General features: G+C 40.9%; 2 long non-coding RNA genes across 2 annotated transcripts; both read left to right on the forward strand.

Moving 5' to 3' along the window:
* The first annotated feature begins 3,392 nt into the window (after positions 1–3,392).
* LOC311146457 lies at positions 3,393–6,178 on the forward strand. Its single transcript, XR_014614683.1, has 8 exons — positions 3,393–3,630; positions 4,608–4,696; positions 4,950–5,096; positions 5,217–5,362; positions 5,471–5,607; positions 5,732–5,825; positions 5,916–6,027; positions 6,116–6,178. It is a non-coding gene; the product is annotated as an uncharacterized lncRNA (long non-coding RNA).
* Positions 6,179–6,185: 7 nt separating this feature from the next.
* On the forward strand, positions 6,186–7,471 carry LOC311146458. The gene is made up of 4 exons (XR_014614684.1): positions 6,186–6,337; positions 6,429–6,600; positions 6,734–6,861; positions 6,988–7,471. It is a non-coding gene; the product is annotated as an uncharacterized lncRNA (long non-coding RNA).
* The last annotated feature ends 12,662 nt before the right edge of the window (positions 7,472–20,133 follow it).

Consider the following 20,133-nt stretch of genomic DNA (forward strand, 5'->3'; position numbering starts at 1 on the left):
TGTAGATGTGTCCATAAACCAGAATACACATTCATTTGTTGCTGGGATTTACTGCTGCCATGGATATCCCCGACCTCAGATCAATTTAAGAGTATATGCATTGATTTTAATCTGGCTCAATTGATCTCAAAACCCACGGCTAAATGTGAAAAACCTTGTTAACTCATCATTGATTGATTTAATACTTACTAATAACCCCCATAAATATTTGTCTAGTGGAGTATTTGCATATGATCTCAGTTATCATTGTCCCATAGTATGTATTAGAGATATGAAACAGCAAAATACTAATCCTCGTTTAATTAAGAAGAGACATTTAAAAAAGTTCTCTCCTCAAGGGTTTTTACATGACATTCTACTTTGATTTAGCCACTATCTCCTGTATTCCTGACTCTGAGTTGGCTCTAGAACATTTCTCCTCCATATTTATTCCTCTGGCAGATAAACACGCCCCTTTTAAACAATTCAGAGTCAAAGATAGATCTAACGCTTGGTTTTCTTCAGAGCTATCTGAGCTCATTCAGGAAAACTGTCTCTGTAGTGGACTGGCAATCTTTCAGACAATTGAGAAACAGATGTACTATCTCGATTAAGAAAGCTAAATCAAGCTACTTTTTAAGGTCTATCTCTCACTCTGCTGGTGATCCTTCTAAATTTTGGAAAACAGTAAATGCACTGAAGCGTACATATTCCTCTTCTTCCCTGCCTAAGCAGGTTCTGTCTGACTCTGGCATCATACCTGAGAAGAATGGAATAAGTGTGTCACACCCTGATCTGTTTCACCTGTCTTTGTGATTGTCTCCACCCCCCTCCAGGTGTCGCCCATCTGCCTCATTATCCCCAGTGTATTTATACCTGTGTTCTCTGTTTGTCTGTTGCCAGTTTGTTTTGTTTCGTCAAGCCTACCAGCGGTTTTCCCCTTGCGCCTGTGTTTCTCAAGTCCCTGTTTTCTAGTTTTCCCAGTTTTGACCGTTCTGCCTGCCCTGACCCTGAGACTGCCTGCCCCCTGTTTTTGTAATAAACTTTTGTTACTTTAACACTGTCTGCATCTGGGTCTTCTCCTGAAACGTGATAAAATGATGCTTTTAATCATCATTTAATCTCAGCAGGCTTTTTATTTGAGAGAAACAGTGGTTTAATTGACCCTGGTCAGTCAATCGACTGCTCTTCCCTTTGCCAGCATCTAGCTGACTCAACGGTTAACCCATCAACTTCTGGTGAATCTTTGTTTTAATTTCAACCATTTCCTATCTGTGATGTGCTAGATGCCTTGCTTAAGATTAATGTATAAAAACAATCCACTGGGGCTGATATGCTTGATCCATTTTTGCTGCAGCTCTCTGCCCCCCTGATTGCTGAATTATTAACCCATATTTTTAACCTGACGATTATATCTGGTACTATCCCCAAGGTTTGGAAGGCGGCACATGTACTCCCCCTTCACAAAGGTGGTGACCCTTGTGACCTAAAGAATTATCAGCCTATTTCTTGCCTAGCTAAAATATTAGAATCCTTGATAAATTCTCAGCTAAGATCTTTCTTGTCTTTGAAATATATTCTAAATGTACATCAGTCGGGTTTTAGACCAGGTCATAGCATTATCTCTGCTGCATCCCTAGTTATAAATGATGTGGTTAACTGTATGGATGAAAAGCAACATTGTGCTGCCCTCTTCATTGACCTGTCAAAGGCTTTCAAAACTGTTGATCACTCACTGCTAATTCAGAGGCTTTCTTCAATTGGCCTAGACCAGGCTGCATGTAACTGGTTTAAAAATGACTTGACATATAGACCTCAATGTGTATTTACTGATGGTGTTAAATCAGGTTTCCTGATTATTATGACCGGTCTCCTGCAGGGGTTGATTCTGGGTCCTGTTTACATTAACAATATCGACTCGGCTGTAAAAAACTATAACCTGCACTTGTATGCTATTTTCCCCATGGTTGGCCAGGCTCTATCTGAACTACAGTCTGCCTTCACCATATTACAGAAACACTTGATTGACCAGAAATTAGTGTTGAATGCAGGTAAAACTAAGTATATGTTGTTCTCTAGAGCGCATAAAAAATAACTCTGATGATTTAAGCATATGTACTTTGGATGGTGTCCATATTGATCGTGTCCCTGCTTACAAATATCTGGGCACCTGGATAGATGAAAAGCTGTCTCTTAAAAAGCATATTGATGAGTTAAGAGGCTGAGAGTAAAAATGGGCTTCTTCTCTAGAAATAGTTCCTGCCTCTCGCTAAATAGTAGAAAGCAGATTATTCAGTCAACGTTCCTGTCGGTCCTAGACTATGGTGACATCATCTACTGTATACGAACGCAGCTGCCACTTCATTAAAGCCGTTAGATGCAGTTTATCATAACGCACTGCGCTTTATTATGGGAGACAATTTTAGTACTCATCACTGCATTCTCTACCAGAAAGTTGGTTGGCCCTCTTTGATGTCAAGTAGATTGATACATTACTATGTTTTCATTTACCAAACTTTAGACATACAAGTTACCACACCCGATCTCAGGGATCGTTAACTCTGGAAATTCCTTTGGTCTAAACTGAGTTAGGTAAATCAGGTTTTAGTTTTCTTGCACCTTATTTGTGGAACAATCTTCAAAATGTTCTTAAATTTGATGTTTTGGTGCCTCCAGGGCAATTCAGAAGGCTGATTGAGGACCTTATTACTGATTAATATGTTTTTTTTTTTATGACCATGTTCTTTCTGCTTGCATTTTGTATTTATATTGATGTGTCTTTTCTGTAATTTATGTAATTCATGGCTCATCTGTAAAATAGACCTTGGTCTCAGTATGACTCCCTGATAAAATAAAGGTGAAGTATATATTTTTCATGAATTGTATTGTAACTCAATAAAATGAATAAATGTTATTACCTGCTGTGTTACCTTTCCTTTTTGCTCCTATGTTATCTTCATTATTTAGCAGGAGAGAGTATGAAAGCTTCTCTCTCTACTCCAGTACACTCTCTCTCTCTCTCTGTATTCACATTAGAACTGCCTTGGAGACACTGTTTGTCTTCACTGCACCCAAGTATGTCAATAATACCTGCGAGTATGTGTGTGTGTGTGTGTGTCTGTGTGTGTGTGTATGTCCACATGCAGTGCATCAAGGGGTGCATTCATTTTATGCACCTAAGGATGAGTAGTAGTCCATTACGCATGTGTAACTAGAGGAGCATTAAGACCCAGTTTATGCTCATCATAAACAAATTATTTAGCATGGAATAACCTAAGTTAAATAGCCCTGCATTAATGTTCTAATTTGTTTGGCAGTCACATAGTTTACCTACTGTATATCAGGCAAGATAGAATTTTTACTAGAACCAAAACATTTGATCATATTACTCCAGTGCTACACAGTAAAAAATGGGGTGTTAATATTTCAGAGTAAAGTTATTTTAACCCAGATAGAGTATTTTCAACATTTTTGAGAGTAAAGTTGCTCTATCAGTGGAGTTAAAAGTGAGTGTAAAAATCTGCAGATACGCAGTGACAATTTCAACTCTACAGCAGTGATGAATACCCGCCACTCTGCTTTGCTGAAGTTTGGCACGTACGTTGGTGGAGGAAGATTGCGAAGGAGTAGCTAGGCCACAGATATTGCTAGGTAAGTTACATCCCCGTTTTTTCAACACCAAACCGGTATTTTTTAACTTTACATAATTTTAGAGTTGTGCTGATGTCAAGGTCATATTTTAAGTTACGAGTTCCATGCGGCGGTCCCCCTTGCAGTGACCTCGTCATCAGCCAGCTAAATTAGCTTGTAAGTTCAGATGGTTGACAGTAATAACTGTTATATGATATACCCATGGAATATGTTTGATATTTTTGTGAATGGCTTGCTGTTTCATATGGCTAAAAATAGGTAACGTTAACTTAGCTAATCAGTTCGTTTGAAGGACACCACCGTTTGGCATGAGCGCAGATTCTGCTTGTCATGCGGTTAGCTAGCTTGCAATCAGTATCGGTAACTGTCTTTCTTTGTGTTGCAATATTTTCACGAATGAAGTTTGTCAGAATGGTAAATACGTAAAATAACGTTCGCTAACAACAAAACATTTATACAGATAGTATTGTTAGCTAACGTTATTGTATAGCTTCCCAGGCTTCCTTACACTAACGTTAACTGTTTTTTATAAAGCTATATATAACGGTAATGTTAGCATGCTTCTGATAGTTAGCCAGCTAATGTTGGTGTTATAAAACGATAACTTAGATCACTGATTTGCATGACGGGTTTGTTTAACATTGCTTAACCATTTTAATGGTTAGCTACTGTTCGAACTAAAATGGCTAATGAGCTAGCTAACTTTGACACATAGCTAGTTATTTGGTAGCTAATGGGACAATGTGCCTCTAAACTTGAACTAGCCTACACCCATTTGCTGCAGAAAATGGAAGCTTAACGTTATATTCAACCAGCACAACTTTGTCTACTTCAGCCTTTGTAATTGCAGTGTAACGTCTAAGTAATGCATAGTGCATTGCGTAGCTAGTACTACTGAGATAAATGGATAGTTAGCTAACGCTTAGTTGAACCAGCACTAAATGATGATTTTGAATATATATTTTCTTTGTTAACAGAGGCAAAATGCTGTTGCGTGTTCAGCTCGGGGAAGAGCAGAAATACGTCAAGCTGTCTGAGCTGACATTCAATGCTTTCTTGAAAGAAGGTAGGTATAATAGGTTAAAGCAATACATATCACCCTAATGACAAAATAATACAGCATTAAGCTATTATCTTATGATATCTATTTAGGTCTATAGTCATTTCTGCTGTGCTTTATATTTTCAGTAACATAAAATCAGGTGCAGATCCTTGTCTTTCATCATTTTGTGAACACATGAGGCAACTTTAAGTATGAACTTGGATTCTTGTGAGAAGGGAATGCATGTTTTTCTTTTTTTTTCTTCTTTTTTTAACAGTGTGTCTAAAATTCAACATACCAGAAAGCAGAAAGCCAGACATTAAGGTGTATGACCAGTCTGACACAGAAGTTGACTCAGATGTTTTTGAAGAATTAGTAAAGGAGTCACCTGGAACTTTCAGAATCATGCTGGGCAATGGACTTGGTATTCATTCATTCAATTAGTTTTTTAGTTTAAAGGCCAGAATGAGAACCTTTATTGTCTTAAAAATAACAGTTTATTGTAATATGTTTCTATGTTTTGCACAAATTTCATAATGAACAGATACCTCTCATTCATCATCATGCTCGGGTACATCTGATGACACCATCATTCTGAATTTCACTGTGTGTGACGATGTTGAAGAAGTAGCGGCTGGCGAAGGAAGCCAGCCTAAAAGGCCATGCCACATAAACTATGAGGCAAAAGCAGTAAGTGGTGAACATTGCTGTTAAGTCCAATCTGAATGTTGTTTCATCATGTGACAGCATTACATATTGTTTTACAATTACGGAAAGCACATTTCTTTCCACCTATAGCTGATTGAAAAAATCCTAACATCAAAGCCTGGTGGTGAACGCATTATGCAAGAGTATGGAAAAACCAAATCTCTGACAGATGCCACCAGAAGACAGATGATCAACATACTTGCTGCTGAGATGACAGAAACACATGGGTAAGCATTAAGCATATAGATGGGCTGTAAAGAAACATTGTTATTATTTTCCGGTTATTAATTATGTAAAATGTGTTGTGCAATATCAATTCAGTGTGATGTTAATTTTGAATTCATATGCTAGGACATCCCCCCCCAAAAGTGTCAGAGTGATGTATGCACAGGGGATAGTAGCTTTGTTTCCCTATCTAGAAGACCCATACTCACAACATGGATATGTAAGTAAATGGGTTATTGCAACATTATGCACATATTCACTCTATGAAATGGGAATAGTACTCCTTTATAATTTATTTATAATAATATAGGATCATTACTACGATCCGGAGAGTGGTTCCGGATACCTTGCATGGCGATTGAAGACCATACAAAGAAAAACAGCAGAGGAAAGAGGTGCCTCAGTCAGCAAATCTCCTAAAGGTATGTTTTCTGATCAGTGACATGTAATTATAATGGTGACCTGTGAATTGTACAGAAAGGATTTCTTAACACTGTATTTTGTCTTAAGTTGGTGGGCCAGGCCGTGATCGTCAGCCCTTCACCTATGACAGAGAGCCATCTGATGAGGATGGAAGCAGCTATTGCTGTTTTGAGACACTCTGCTGATGAAAACACTGTCCGTGAGAAGATGAAAATGACCTTCATATATCGGCAAGCAATGGTCAACGATGAAGCCAAATCATCAGATGTCTTCTCGGTCTTCCCAAGATTTCTGGACACACCAGGACTGGTATGACAACTTAATTCACTGCATCACCAAAAATATCCAATGAAGAATAAGGTAACACTCATTATTTCTGTCTTTGTGTGTTACATTGCAGATAGAACAAGATTTCAGACTTCTGTTTGGTGAGGCCACAGCCAACAAATTCTTGGAGAAGTGGCCAACCACTTTCAAAGCAAAAGTAATAAAGGAAAGCCATGGACTTGTATCCACCACAGAACTCTTGGATTTGATGCGCAATGCTGAGTCAGCTGCTGAAGTTGAGAATGGTATGAATGAACTGTTTTACTTTTTATGTGGATAATGTAGGTGTGCATTATATGTCCATAATGGTGCAAGTTGTGAATAAGAATGTTATGCTACGGCACAATGTTAACCAGGTTTTTATTTACTTATTTGTAGGCTGGGACAGTGACATGTCTGCCATCTTGCTGCTGCTACATTTGCTACCACCATCTGCACAAGGTAGAAAGAGGCCGGGAAAGATGTCTGCATATCAAGCTGTAGATCAGCTCATCAGATTTCAAAAGGTATGCTTAACAGTTGTTTAAAATATATATTCCATCATCTCAATCTTGTGCACAGTTTGAGGTGATCTTATCTATTGTCAGAGGTTAGTCACCAAAACAATTCTGTTGAATGTGTTTTTTTTGTAGGTTGGAACCAGTGTGCAGCAGCATCTTGACAACATCACCCAAAGCAGTCAGCCCTACCTTCTCGCCCAGGGATCCACACAGAGCAGCATTCACTCCTACTTCATTGTGGTTGACAAGCATGCTCTTCCATGCAAGGCAACAGGTTCAGTAGGAGCTTTTGACGAAGTCTTTAAAGCCCATTACGTATTTGGTACGTCATACAGTTCTTCCTTGAGCAGCTTTTTCACTTTTGTGCAAACAACCATCTATAACATCGACATGGGGGAAACAAAGGAGACTCCTAGAGTTGCGAGCAAGAATGGTGCGTTAGTTGAGATAAAACTATGAAGTGTTTTCTTTGCAAAAGTGACCATGGAAGTCCAAACAACCTTGTTAAGCACCTTAAGATAATTCATGGGCTATGTACAGGCAGGACTCTTTTTCTGAAATGTGGTCAAGAAGGATGCTCACGTTCTTTTGGTAGCTTTTCTGGTTTTAGAAAACATCTTAACCATGTTTTCTAAGTGCCACAGAGAAAGTTTAGTAGATTCTATAGAAGATGATCTTTCAGACCCTCAAAGTACCGTCAACACCAGTAATATTTCTCATGTTGAAGTGTCGACTGAATGTTTAGAGGCTGAGTCAGAGTTATCTTCGCCATACATTGTAAATAGTTGTGCAGCTGTTATTTCTGATCTAAAGGCAGCAGGTGTTGGTCAAAGTACAGTAAATACTGTAGTGATTTCCATGGAAGAGATTGTTCAAGATATTCATCAGCATGCTAAAGAAACAGTGATAAAGCATGTATTTAGTAATGAAAGAGAAACAGAAATGTGCAAGAATGTTGAGGCGTGTTTTGAGGGGTTAGAGAATCCTTTCACAGTTCTAAATTCGGAATACAAGCGATCAAAATTTATGACTGCCAAGTGGGAAATAGTAGAACCAGTTGAATGTGTGATTGGTTCAAGATTTGACACAAGACGAAATAAAAAGACTGGAACATATGATCAGGTAGTAGTTCAAGATAAATTCATGTATATTCCAATTTTATCTACACTGCAGTCAATATTTAAAAGTCAGTATTTTGCAGAAATGTTGCAAAGCTCAGCTACCAGCAACTCTAGACTGAGAGATATTTGTGATGGATCTTTTTTTAAAAGTCACCCCCTGTTCTCAACTGAGAAGCAGACAATACAGGTCCAGATGTTCTATGATGATTTTGAGGTCGCCAACCCATTGGGTTCCAAGCGAGGTATTCATAAATTGGGTGGAGTATATTTTACTTTAAGAAACTTCTCTCCAAAATGGAATTCTTTTTTGGCTAACATACACCTGTGCGCCTTATTTCATACTCAAGATGTTAAACGATATGGTTTTAGTGAAATTTTTGCTCCCATTGTTCGAGACATTAAAGTGTTAGAGAGCGATGGTATTGAGATTCCATTATACAGTGGTTATGTACGTGGCACTGTAGTACAGGTAACAGGTGATAATTTGGGTTTGCATAGTTTGTTTGGTCTGGTGGAGTCTTTCAGTGCAAGGTACTGTTGCAGGTTCTGTTTAGCAGAAAAGGAGGACTTTCAAACAGAATTCTCTGAAGATTCTTCCAAAATAGTTTTACGCACCAAAGATATGCATACTGCTCACTGTCAAGAAATGGCTTGTAATCCATCCCTTCAGTATGTTTTTGGTGTGAAAAGGTCATGCATATTAAATTCATTGAGGTATTTTCACACAACTGAGAACTTCTCAGTTGATGTGATGCATGATGTGTTAGAAGGGGTTGGCCAGTACGAATTGAAGTTATTATTTCTGTATTTGAATGAAAAACATGTTACATCAGGAGAAATACATTCAAGAATACAAAGTTTTGATTATGGTTTCACAGAGAGAAATAACAGGCCTGTGACTGTTAATTTAAGTGAAGGATCTAATGATCTGGGACTGAATGCAATTCAGTCCTGGTGCTTACTTAGGAATGTTCCTCTTATCTTTGGAGATTTGGTAACTTCTACTGACCAACACTGGGGCCTGCTTCTTTTATTATTGCAAATAATTAACATTATATTCTCGCCCATGTTATCTCAAGGTCTATGTGTATATTTAAAACATTTGATTGTTGATCACCATACACTGTTTAAGAAGTTGTATCCTCAGAAAAAACTTTTACCAAAGCACCATTTTCTTATCCACTATCCCCGCTGCATCCAGAAAATAGGGCCTGTACTTCATAGTTGGTGTATGAGGTATGAAGGCAAACATAATTTTTTCAAAAAACAGCTTAAATCGTTTAAAAATATTACCAAAACGCTGGCAAAAAAGCATCAGAATCATATGGCATATAGTTGGCGAAGATCAACAACTTTTAGTCGGTTAGATATTGGTCCAGGAAAAATGGTGGCTTTAAATATGGTAAAAGGAGGTTCTGAAATTGCTTTGGCAATGCAAGTGCCCAGTAGCATTCAGGTTATGAAGGTTAATTGGGCTAAACATAATGGGTATGTTTATCGCCCACACTTGGTTATCTGTGGCGAAGTTGACTCTGAAGTGCCCTTGTTTTATCAGATTGAGTCAGTTCTGATAATGTGTGAAAAACTGTTACTACTCACAGTGCCTTTAGTTACAGTAACTTTTCAAGAACATTTCCATGCATATGAGGTGATCAGATCAAAGCATGATTTAGTTTTTTTTTCATGTCGACAACCTGCACTACCCTAGACCTTTTGACATACAAAGGTCATATGGAGGAAATGACACAGCTCTCCTTGTTGTGCCATATTTCTTTCTCTGGTGAACATTTTTATGATGTTATACTTCTGTCGTAGACAAGGCAATGGGTGTACAATGTAAATTCACGGACATTGAAATTATACTTTTTTTTTTCAATAAATGTGGGTGCTCTCATCTTGTATTATTGTGCTTTGTTTTATTTGATAGTATTGATACTTCTATAATTCAGTAACACTACATCATATGATTTAAATAAAATAAAAAAAACACTAGAGAAATGAAAAGTAAATATCATTACACTTTAAAGTGTCATTTTTTAAAGTAAAATTGTAGTTGACTTAACTCTATACAGTGTAATCATATTACTCTCAACAGTGTGATTAAACTACAGTGTTAAATATTTTGACACATTTCATTGTTATTTTTTACACAATATGGAGTAGAATTAACTCTAAAAGTTTTACACTGACCAAAGAGTACATTTTACACTGATTTTGAGTGGGACCAAATGTTATCTGAAACAGAGTTAAATTCAACTCGATAGGAGTTAAATTAACACTTCTGTTTTTACTGTGTAGCCTCTGGCTTCCTGTTAAGGCTGTGGCTGATTTCAAGGTTTTACTGCTAACCTACAAAGCATAACATGGGCTTGCTCCTACCTATCTCTCTGATTTGGTCCTGCCGTACATACCTACACGTACGCTATGGTCACAAGACGCAGGCCTCCTTATTGTCCCTAGAATTTCTAAGCAAACAGCTGGAGGCAGGGCTTTCTCCTATAGAGCTCCATTTTATGGAATGGTCTGCCTATCCATGTGAGAAACGCGGACTCGGTCTCGACCTTTAAGTCTTTACTCAAGACTCATCTCTTCAGTAGGTCCTATGATTGAGTGTAGTCTGGCCCAGGGGTGCGAAGGTGAACGGAAAGGCACTGGAGCGACAAACCTCCCTTGCTGTCTCTGCCTGGCCAATTCCGTCTCTCCATTGGGATTCTCTGCCTCTGACCCTATTACGGGGGCTGTGTCACTGGCTTACTGGTGCTTTCCATGCCGTCCCTAGGAGGGGTGCGTCACTTGAGTGGGTTGAGTCACTTACGTGATCTTCCTGTCCGGTTTGTCGCCCCCTCGGGCTCGTGCAGTGGAGGAGATCTTTGTGGGCTATACTCAGCCTTGTCTCAGGGTAGTAGGTTGGTGGTCTGTTGATATCCCTCTGGTGGTGTGGGGGCTGTGCTTTGGCAAAGTGAGTGGGGTTATATCCTGCCTGGTTGGCCCTGTCCGGGGGTATCGTCGGACGGGGCCACAGTGTCTCCCGACCCCCCGTCTCAGCCTCCAGTATCTATGCTGCAGTAGTCTATGTGCCGGGGGCTAGGGTCAGTCTGTTATATCTGGTGTTATTCTCCTGTCTTATCTGGTGTCCTGAGTGAACCTAAGTATGCTCACTCTAATTATCCCTCTCAACTTCCCATCCCGGAGGCCCTAAACCCTAGGACCATGCCTCAAGACTACCTGGCCTGATGACTCCTTGCTGTCCCCAGTCCACCTGGTCGTGCTGCTGCTCCAGTTTCAACTCTTCTGCCTGCGGCTATGGAACCCTGACCTGTTCACCGGACGTGCTACCTTGTCTCAGACCTGCTGTTTTCAACTCTCTCTCTTCCGCACCTGCTATTTCAACCTCTAAATGCCTGGCTATGAAAAGCCAAGTGACATTTACTCCTGATGTACCGACCTGTTGCAACCTCTACAACCACTGTGATTATTATTTGACCCTGCTGGTCATCTATGAATGTTTGAACAACTTGGATAAAAATCTGGCCTTAATGGCTATGTACTGTTATAATCACCACTCGGCACAGCCAGAAGGGGACTGGCCACCCCTCAGAGCCTGTTTCCTCTCTAGGTTTCTTCCTAGGTTTCTGCCTTCTAGGCAGTTTTTCCTAGCCACGTGCTTCTACATCTGCATTGCTTGCAGTTTGGGGTTTTAGGCTAGGTTTCTGTATAGCACCTTGTGACTTTAAAAAGGGCTTTATAAATACATTTGATTGATAAGATGCTTTCCATATAAACTGCATAGTCAACTGTTTCCCACTAACGTAGACTACCTCAGAACAACATGGATCCAATTACCAGGTTTGTGATCATACTCCCCAAACTGTAATCAATGATCATAGTTCTCTCACCTTTCTAGTAAACCAGTATACAACTCAAACAGACAAGGAGGCTGAATAGAGGCAAGCAAAATATATTATTTATTTAGAACAGGGCTCTCCAACCCTGTTCCTAGAGAGCTACCCTCCTGTCGGTTTTCAATCCAATCCCAATTGTAACTAACCTTATTCAGTCATTATCAACCAGCTAATTATTAGAATCAGGTGCGCTAGATTAGGGTTGGAGTGAAAACCTACAGGACTGTAGCTCTCCAGGAACAGGAGAGCCCTGATTTAGAACATGCAAAATAAATAGGATTTAATGAACGCGTATGCATTAGAAACACACCAAACAAGGAATGGCTGGCTCCCTCTCTACAAGCTGGAGGGTCATCCACTTAACAAAGCAAAGGAACATAACAGGGTAGGTGGCAGGGTCCCCAGCGCTGGATAACAGCACAAACTCAGAGATACAAAAACACATCAATAGAAACGCACTCAGAACAGCATAGTCTTCACACAGGTCATGTAATCCCAGAACCAAGAACAGTCATAACTCAGAACTGTCAGTCAAAAGAGACTGTGGATGCTACATTACTTTACTAGGTGTTCTTTTGTAAGAGCAACTGCAGGCCAGCCACTCACCTTGGCGGTTGGGGCTGCCCCCATCTACACCGTCTGCTGGTATGTCCCACTTGGTTGTTGGTCATTCCCCGAAATGAGTTCCTTTTGCATCCCTTTGATATTTTAAAGGGGCAGTGCAGTCAAAAACGTGATTTTCCAGTTTTTATGATATTTTCACACTATGAGGTTGAAATAACACTCTGAAATTGTGAAAAGTATGATAATGCCCTTTTAGTGTAAGAGCTTTTTGACAAAAACTCCTGGAATTTCAGTCTGTTCAGGTCAGATGGAGTTTTTGGCCCACAGCATGACATCACAGTCTGTTTTAGGTGCAAACATTAGTCTAGTACAAATTAAGGGCCGAAGAGAAGTTATTCTTTGGGTCGTTTCACAAAATGAGCACCTTTTGCATCCCTTTGATATTTTAAGTAGAAATTGTACACAAATAGGCTATTGAATTTTAAAAGCTTGTTATATTAAATGAAGTGCCCTTTAATATAGACCACATGGACAATTTAATAAATCTGACCTTTAATATGAATAAAGACTTGCTAAAGTGCCAATAGTCTGCATTTTGACATGTCTCTCTGTGCATCTATAACTTCTAGGAAGATTTGAACCCACTTAACATTTCTCCACATTTTCACCATCATTGTAAAGTCATTTTAAGGTCAACCCTGTTATGTGAACTGAACTCTCGTGGTGAAACTATTCCTTTTTTAATAATAATAATTAAAAAGAGACATTGAACATCTAATAGTCAAATCACAGTGTAAAAGCAGGTGATCTGGTTTACTCTTTTTGGCAATTTTCTGTGGTGGAAAACTGAGCGGGTCAAGCATTACACATCCAACCTGTTATCCATTTACATTTTAGTAGACGCTCTTATCCAGAGCAACTTACAGTTAGTGAGTGCATACATACTTTTTTTATTTTTCATACTGGCCCCCCGTGGGAATCGAACCCACAACCCCGGCGTTTGCAACGTGTTGCAAACGCCATGCTCTACCAACTGAGCTACATCCCTGCCGGCCATTCCATAATTGTAATGTAATTATCTAGCAACAATATATATAAATAATAATAATCTATTTTTATGTTGTTTTACAAACTCAGGTTGACGATGTTATTAAAAATACAGAAAAAAAACAATTAAAAATGAAATAACTAGAAAGTGATGTAAACTGATGCATAATATTCATTCTTATTATAGGTGTAATATTTTTCTACAATTTCACAGATGTAAAAGTTAGTAAAATACATTCAATTGTTTAAATCTTGTATTAATTAGTTCCACCCTGTTATTGCTTTCCACCGTGTTATGCTTAATTCCACCCTGTTAGGTCGGTATTTTAAAATCATAATTTAACAATTCTATCAAATGTTATGCATGTTTTTGTGGTAACTTGTAGAGATAGAAGGGGTCAACTAAACATGTACAATTCTATTATTCCCTCTTATTTGGAAAAAAATAGGGTGCAAATAAAGCACGTTTCACTCATTAATAATTGTTTTATCATTATTTGAAGAAATAAATTAATGTGATAGAATAAGAGTCCTTTGATGTCTTAGAAAATCTAAATCTAGCTATATCCATGCATTGTTAACACTTTGAGATAGTTATGTGTATGTCCCTAACAGGGTGGAAATATCTCATGGTGTGAATAATCTGCCTAGAATTAGTCAGGGCCGGCTCCAGGCAGAAGCGACATAAGCAGCCGCTTAGGACTCCCGGCCGCTAGGGTCTCAATTTACTGTTGAGAGTTAGAATAGTAGAACACACAAGGTGTCATTTCAAGATTTTGTTGTGCATCAGCAGTTTTTGTCTTGTTATGTCAGTCCCTGACAGTCACTCAATTAGCCATGTCAGCTAACAATTTTTGGCTTCCTGGAGGCTCTGACCTCCAGGAAGCCCCCATTGATTTTGTAATTCACTTGATCTTTAACCCCCTAGAGTCGATTGACGCACCGGTGTGTCAATCTACAATAAATTACATAACAAAAAATCCCCATCAAAATCTGTCAGTTTAAGTTAGAGATACTGTATCTGTTTTTTTTTGCATTGGATGCGTCTCAATCCATCACATCCACCTATGTCGCACTTCCACATCTGCGGTGAAAGGTGGCAGAGCTAGAGCGGTCTTTGTCAGACCATGAGACATCCCAAAAATCGGTCTTCTCACCTAAACGTCTGTAGCGTCCGAACAGTTACCACTCTATGGAAAGGGGAGACTCTCACGAACACAATGGTGTTCTCCGTTTTGCTCTATGACCCCCACAAGTGTCAGGAGACTCGTCTGAAGTCAATACCGTCGAAGTGCCAACTTCTGTTTGGTAGCGTCCGAACCGTTTGGGCTACAAACGAATGGGACCCCACTGTGGAAAGGGGAGATTCTCACTTTTGCTCTATGACCTCCACAAGTGTCACGGGACTTGTCTGAAGATAACCGATTCCGGTTTTAAAAAACAAATGGAAGTAGGAAGGTAGTTTTGTGCCTACCCAAAAAAAGGGGTTAAATATGTGTACAAAAATATATATACACTGAACAAAAATATAAACACAACATGAAACAATTTAAATGATTTTACTGAGTTACAGTTCACATAAGGAAATCAGTCAATTGAAATAAATTCATGAGGCCCCTAATCTATGGATTTTACATGACTGGGCAGGGGCGCAGCCATGGTTGGGCCTGGGAGGGCATAGTCCCACCCAATTGGGAGCCAATCAGAATTAATTTTTCCCCACAAAAGGGCTCTATTACAGACAGGAATACTCCTCAGTTTCATCAGTTGTCCGAGTGGCTGGTCTCAGACGATCCCACAGGTGATGAAGCCGGATGTGGAGGTCCTGGGCCTCGTTAGAGACATCGTGTTGATGGGACAGGGCGTCTGCTTTCTGATTCTTGGATCCCGGGCGATAGGCTAGAGTGAAGTTGAACCTGTTAAAAAACAGCGCCTACCTAGCCTGGCGAGCGTTCAACCTCTTGGCTTCTTGAATGGAGATTGTTCCTTGTTTGAAAAATTGGCAAACCAACGGCGAGGCTCTTGGTGGGGGTCTTAGACATTTAGTCTGGCAGTTCTTACCCCAGTCTAGTAGGTGTCCCATGGACCAGGAGAATAGTGGGTTTTGTAGCGCTAGCCAGGGGTACCTTAGGATAAGGGGGTTCTCGGGAGCAGTGATCAACAGAAAACTAAGAGTCTTTGAGTGGTTCACCTCAACCTGCAGTAGAATGGGCTTGGTCTGATATTCCACCTGGCCGGAGCCAATGGGGCGTCCATCAAGGGCTTGAATCTGCAGAGGGACGGGACATTTCACGCAGGGGATTTGTTTTCTCTGGTGAAGTCTTGATCAATGAAATTATCCGCATCCCCGGAGTCCACGAAGGCTTGAATCTGGTGTGATGATTGTCCCAGTGGAGGGTTGCGGGTAGTGACAGACGGTGACTGGGCAGCCAAGGTGAAACTGCACAGCTCGTTAGGGTCTCCCCTTGTCCTGGCGAGCCCTGGCGTTTCTCGTCAGCTCTGGGCATGTAGCACGGAGATGGCCGAGACTTCCGCAGTAGAGGCAGCAGCCTTCGCGCATGCGCCTGTCATGTTCCTGTGGGCTCAGACGTGTGCGTCCCAGCTGCATGGGCTCCCCAATGCTGGGCTCGGGGGGCTTGGGGTGCTCAGAAAACCGAGATACTGGGGTGGTGTCAAAAAGGCGCTGTCTCACACGTTCTCGGAGGCGGTTGTCAATCCTGATTGCCAGCGTTATCAGGGGCTCGAGGTTATCTCCCAGTTCCCGAGAGGCCAGTTCATCCTTGACGGAGTTAGACAGACCCTGGTGCAAACGGTGACCAGTGCCTCCGTATACCACCCACTCTCGGCGGCGAGGGTGCGGAACTCAATGGCGAAGTCAGCCACTGGTCTGGCCCCTTGGCGGATGTTGAACAGTCGGCTGGCCGCTTCTCGTCCGCCGACTGGGTGGTCGAAGACTCGTCGCAGCTCGGCAGTGAAGGCTAATATGGAGCTGCAGGATGGTGGCTGCTGTTGCCACACCGCCGTTGCCCACGCCAGGGCCTTGCCCGAGAGTAGAGAGATGGTGTAGGCGATCATGGCCCGATCAGTGTGGAACGAGGAGGACTGTAGCTCGAACACCAGAGAGCACTAAGTGAGGAACCCTTTGCATCCTCCCGGGTGGCCGTCATACCGCTCGGGGGCTGGGATCTTGGGTTCCTGGTGCAGGTTCCCTGGAAGAACTATGGCGACGCCTGTAGCACTGGGCGATGAGACTTGGGCATTGGCTCCTCCTGGGTTGGGGTTGGACTGTGGTTGGAGGAAATCGGTAAGTGCCCGGAGGGTCTCTGATATTTGGGAGAGTTGTTCTTGCTGCCGCCCCAGCAGTGCTCCTTGGTGGGTTACAACATTCTTGATCTGGGTGATCTCTGCTGGGTCCATGTTGGAAGCAGAAGCTTGCTGTGACGTGGTGATGTTGGACCCAGGAGCAGAGAAGAGACCAGATGAGGAATCAGTGGTTAAGGATAAACACAGTACTTTACTGAGAAACGGTAACTGAAAGATCACAGTAACATGGGAAAACCAACAAACACTAAGTCTCGAAAACTCACTCAGGCGACAAACGCACACGACAAAAAATTCAAGCTTCTGCAAAGGACAACAGAAAACACACCTCTTTTAACACGGAAATCATAATGAGTAATAGGACACACCTGAGTGTCATTAATGTCTCTAGGACGGTCTCTGCCGCCCTCTGATGACAGGTGGAACCAAGACAACATGTTGCATTCATATTTTTGTTCAGTATATATACAGTACCAGTCGAAAGTTTGGACACACCTACTCATTCGAGGGTTTTTCTTTATTTTTACTATTTTCTACATTGTAGAATAATAGTGAAGACATCAAAACTATGAAATAACACATATGGAATCATGTAGTAACCAAAAAAGTGTTAAACAAATCAAAATATATTTTATATTTGAGATTCTTCAAAGTAGCCACCCTTTGCTTTGATGACAGCTTTGCACACTCTTGGCATTCGCTCAACCAGCTTCATGATGTAGTCACTTGCAATGCATTTCAATTAACAGCTGTGCCTTGTTAAAAGTTAATTTGTGGAATGTATTTCCTTCTTAATGCGTTTGAGCCAATCAGTTGTGTTGTGACAAGGTAGGGTTGGTATACAGAAGATAGCCCTATTTGGTAAAAGACCAAGTCCATATTATGGCAAGAACAGCTCAAATAAGCAAAGAGAAATGACAGTCCATCATTACTTTAAGACATGAAGGTCAGTCAATACGGAACATTTCAAGAACTTTGAAAGTGTCTTCAAGTGCAGTCGCAAAAACCATCAAGCGCTATGATGAAACTGGCTCTCATGAGAACCGCCACAGAAAACGAAGATCCAGAGTTACCTCTGCTGCAGAGGATGAGTTCATTCTTTTCTTTATTTTTTTTATTTCACCTTTATTTAACCAGGTAAGCCAGTTGAGAACAAGTTCTCATTTACAACTGTGACCTGGCCAATATAAAGCAAAGCAGTGTGATAAAAACAACAACACAGAGTTACATACAGTGGGGAGAACAAGTATTTGATACACTGCCGATTTTGCAGGTTTTCCTACTTACAAAGCATGTAGAGGTCTGTAATTTTATCATAGGTACACTTCAACTGTGAGAGACGGAATCTAAAACAAAAATCCAGAAAATCACATTGTATGATTTTTAAGTAATTAATTTGCATTTTATTGCATGACATAAGTATTTGATCACCTACCAACCAGTAAGAATTCCAGCTCTCACAGACCTGTTAGTTTTTCTTTAAGAAGCCCTCCTGTTCTCCACTCATTACCTGTATTAACTGCACCTGTTTGAACTCGTTACCTGTATAAAAGACACCTGTCCACACACTCAATCAAACAGACTCCAACCTCTCCACAATGGCCAAGACCAGAGAGCTGTGTAAGGACATCAGGGATAAAATTGTAGACCTGCACAAGGCTGGGATGGGCTACAGGACAATAGGCAAGCAGCTTGGTGAGAAGGCAACAACTGTTGCCGCAATTATTAGAAAATGGAAGAAGTTCAAGATGACGGTCAATCACCCTCGGTCTGGGGCTCCATGCAAGATCTCACCTCGTGGGGCATCAATAATCATGAGGAAGGTGAGGGATCAGCCCAGAACTACAGGGCAGGACCTGGTCAATGACCTGAAGAGAGCTGGGACCACAGTCTCAAAGAAAACCATTAGTAACACACTACGCCGTCATGGATTAAAATCCTGCAGTGCACACAAGGTCCCCCTGCTCAAGCCAGCGCATGTCCAGGCCTGTCTGAAGTTTGCCAATGACCATCTGGATGATCCAGAGGAGGAATGGGAGAAGGTCATGTGGTCTGATGAGACAAAAATAGAGCTTTTTGGTCTAAACTCCACTCGCCGTGTTTGGAGGAAGAAGAAGGATGAGTACAACCCCAAGAACACCATCCCAACCGTGAAGCATGGAGGTGGAAACATCATTCTTTGGGGATGCTTTTCTGCAAAGGGGACAGGACGACTGCACCGTATTGAGGGGAGGATGGATGGGGCCATGTATTGCGAGATCTTGGCCAACAACCTCCTTCCCTCAGTAAGAGCATTGAAGATGGGTCGTGGCTGGGTCTTCCAGCATGACAACGACCCGAAACACACAGCCAGGGCAACTAAGGAGTGGCTCCGTAAGAAGCATCTCAAGGTCCTGGAGTGGCCTAGCCAGTCTCCAGACCTGAACCCAATAGAAAATCTTTGGAGGGAGCTGAAAGTCCGTATTGCCCAGAGACAGCCCCGAAACCTGAAGGATCTGGAGAAGGTCTGTATGGAGGAGTGGGCCAAAATCCCTGCTGCAGTGTGTGCAAACCTGGTCAAGACCTACAGGAAACGTATTATCTCTGTAATTGCAAACAAAGGTTTCTGTACCAAATATTAAGTTCTGCTTTTCTGATGTATCAAATACTTATGTCATGCAATAAAATGCAAATTAATTACTTAAAAATCATACAATGTGATTTTCTGGATTTTTGTTTTAGATTCCGTCTCTCACAGTTGAAGTGTACCTATGATAAAAATTACAGACCTCTACATGCTTTGTAAGTAGGAAAACCTGCAAAATCGGCAGTGTATCAAATACTTGTTCTCCCCACTGTATGTGTATGTATGTTACTGCTTGACTAAAACAATCTCTGTCGACCAACAGCCTAACAACCAAACAATCCACCAGTCGACTAATTGGGGTCAGCCCTAGTAGAATTGCAGGAAATGTACTTTAGAAATGCAAAAATGTCTCTCCACCCAATGGCAAAATGGGTAGAATTGCAGGAAATTAGCTGCAAAACTACACATTTTTTTTCTCTCTGCCCCATGGCAAAATGAGTAGAATTGCATGAAAGGTGTCATTAATTTGCAACATTTTCTCTTCCCCATGGAAAAATGTGAATTGCAGGAAATTAGCTGTAAAACTGCCAATATCTATCTATCTAATATATATATATATATATATATATCTACCCCATGTCAATATGAGTAGAATTGCATGAAATGTGTTAGAAAATTGCTACATTTTCTCTCCACCCATAGCAAAATGTGTAGAATTGCAGAAAACGGGCTTTAAAACTGCAACATTTTCTATACA

This window comes from Coregonus lavaretus (genome assembly GCF_964263955.1).
Source record: "Coregonus lavaretus genome assembly, chromosome: 19".
NCBI lineage: Eukaryota > Metazoa > Chordata > Actinopteri > Salmoniformes > Salmonidae > Coregonus > Coregonus lavaretus.